This window comes from Budorcas taxicolor, chromosome 6, assembly GCF_023091745.1.
Source record: "Budorcas taxicolor isolate Tak-1 chromosome 6, Takin1.1, whole genome shotgun sequence".
In the NCBI taxonomy this organism is placed as follows: Eukaryota; Metazoa; Chordata; class Mammalia; order Artiodactyla; family Bovidae; genus Budorcas; species Budorcas taxicolor.
In genome coordinates, this window is record NC_068915.1 from 13986327 (window position 1) to 13989211 (window position 2885).

The window sequence follows — 2885 nt, forward strand, 5'->3', positions numbered from 1 at the left end:
CTATGGTTCAGGGGGTTGTGAAGAGTCAGACATGATTTGAGCACACACACACACACACAGGTAGACTTTATTATTGTTTAAGCCCTTGTTAAATCAGCAGTTCCCTGAGAGCTCTGTTGGTAAAGAATCTGCCTGTAATGCAGGAGACCCCAGTCCGATTCCTGGGTTGGGAAGATCTGCTGGAGAAGGGAAAGGCTGCTCACTCCAGTATTCTTGGGCTTCCCTTGTGGCTCAGCTGGTAAAGAATCTGCCTGCAATGCAGGAGACCCCGGTTCGATCTCTGGGTTGGGAAGATCCTCTGGAGAAGGGAAAGGCTACCCATTCCATTATTCTGGTCTGGAAAATTCAGTCCAGGGGGTTGCAATGAGTTGGACATGACTGAGTGACTTTCACTTCACTTTCACAAGCCCATGAAAGTGAAGTCGCTCAGTCGGGTCCGACTCTTTGTGACCCCATGGACTGTAGCCTGCCAGGCTCCTCCCTCCATGGGATTCTCCAGGCAAGAGTACTGGAGTGGGTTGCCATTTCCTTCTCCAGGGGATCTTCCTGACCCAGGGATCGAACCCAGGTCTCCTGCATTCCAGGCAGACGCTTTAACCTCTGAGCCACCAGGGAAGTTACATACTAATACAAATATTCAGATACAACAGATTTTATAGCCTAGCTAACATGCCCACTTCACTGTAAGGCTATAAGAGGAGTTCAGGAACTTAGATTTATTCATCTTTGGGGAATTCCCTGGTGGTCCTGTGGTTAGGACTTGGTGCTTTCACTGCTGGGGCCTGGGTTCAATCCCTGGATGGGAAATCCTGAAAACCTTGTGGATCAGCAAAGAAAAAAAAAAAAAAAAACAAAACTTTGTATTCTTAACATCTGCTACAGAGCCTAAAACAGTATTTCACCAATAAAATGTTGTTTCTAGAAGAGATAAAGGTGTAAACAGATACAAGTTACAGCTTGTGTGCAAAAAAAATGCAATATTCTTTGTTTTCCAGTAATTAACATAAGCTTTGTCAAGTCCCCATTTTTTGTTGATGAGGGCCGACTCATTGTTGCCAACTTAAGGTAATTAGCTCTTTCAGTTAAAGTTTGTCTCTTCCAGTAACTGCTTAGTTAATTATGATTCTGTCCTCTTGGGGGATGGTGATGGTGGCTATCAGATGTTTCTTTTTCATGAGAAGCCAAGACAACTGGCCTGCTGGGCCCCTTATATGTTCTATGGCCTCCACTGTGGTGTCAGTCTTCTCTCTTGGTCTTGAGTGTTCGCCTTTGTCCCTCCTGATGCTGAATTCACACCTCAACCTGGCCTCCAATTCATATATCCCACTGCAAGGCTTTCTTCTGGGCTTTTGACTCTCAGGCTTGTATCTACTCTGTTAAGGTTGCTAGGAAACTCTTGGTTGATGCAGCCTCATCCTTTTGGAGAGCTAAGGCTCTTGTGAAGAAGCTCTCAGACCATCCATCTAGATACCTCCTTCAGCCACTGCAATTTCGGGTGTAGTGTTGAATGCAGGACTTCTTTACCCAGCCCTAGTTGCACTCTTTATAGCCAGGCAATGAGCTTTCTGTTCTGGAATCTTTTCAAGCTCATCTCAGATTTCTAATGAAGAAGAAAAGTTAAAATTTCACATAACCTTCTTCTGCCTCTGTAACTCAGCTTGCCCCTTGCAGAGTCTAGATCATGTAGGTCACGTAGTCTCAGAAAGTAGGGACTTGCAATACTAGGAACTGGAGTTTATCTCACTCACCCTTGTCCTGCTCTTTGCAATCACATGCCCCCTGCAAACCTGCTTAATCATGCCTGTCCAGGCCAGGCATCCCCCTCCTCATCTTGACTGTTGTTGCTACATGCAACACCCCTATTGACAGCTAGTGTTGCCCACTACAGTCTGCCTATAAAAACTCTGTAATCCCTTTGTTCAGGGCTCAGAGCTTAGAGTGTTAACTCCTCTGGGCCTGCCGGCGTAATAAACCTGGGTTCTCCAACTCTCCGAGTGTGGTGGTTGGTTTCTCGAGGACTGGTTTCTGCAGCACTATCTATATACTATCCAGAGATGTTTCCTTCCCTTCTCTTGGCCTTCGCAGTCATTATTTGACCTAAGACAATGGAACACTAGATCTTTTCTCAAGTAGCTACCAATATTTAGACCATCTAGTAAGTCACCTTCGATTCTTCCTTTCCCATCTACTGGCCAACATAAAACCTCCTTCTGAGTTGGGGAAACTTCTCTTCCTTCATGATTATGGTTTCTTTACTCTAAGGATTATGGCATAAACTCCACATCAGTCTTCCAAGCTGTGAGTCTTTATATCTAAAACCAGGCTTTTTAGAATCATGCCTCTTAAAGGCACTGATGGTAATGTGCTATACTTTTCTTAAATCAATCAGTCTTTTCCACACCCAGTTGTATTGGTAAATAGCACTTATGGAATTCTACAGTTCCAAGACCTTAGGTCCTTTCCTGAGCCAGTCTGTTGGAAAAGTCCTTTGAATAAGAGGCAAAGTCCCGCTAGCCTTTCTGATTTTGACCAGGTATTTGATGTAAGTAAGAACATTTCCTTCCATGTTCTGTGTTTAGTCTTTAAGTCTTGTCTTACTCTTTTGTGACCCCATGGACTGCAGGTTCCTCTGTCTATAGCGCCTCCCAGGCAAGAATACTGGAGTCGGTTGCAATTTTCTTTTCCAAGGGATCTTCCTGACCCAGGGATTGAACTCACATCTCCTACATTGCAGGGAGATTCTTTACTGCTGAGTCACCAGGGAAACCCATCCTTTTCTAATACTACTATTTATAAAAGTACTGAGCATTTTGCAACATATATATATATATATATATATATATATATATATATATACACACATATGCCTTTTACTAATATGTGTG

The 2885-nt window shown here is 43.7% G+C and overlaps 1 non-coding gene across 1 annotated transcript; it reads right to left on the reverse strand.

Moving 5' to 3' along the window:
• Nucleotides 1-542: 542 nt before the first annotated feature.
• TRNAS-GGA (transfer RNA serine (anticodon GGA)) lies at nucleotides 543-615 on the reverse strand. The gene has a single exon. It is a non-coding gene; the product is annotated as a tRNA-Ser (tRNA).
• Between the last annotated feature and the right edge of the window lie 2270 nt (nucleotides 616-2885).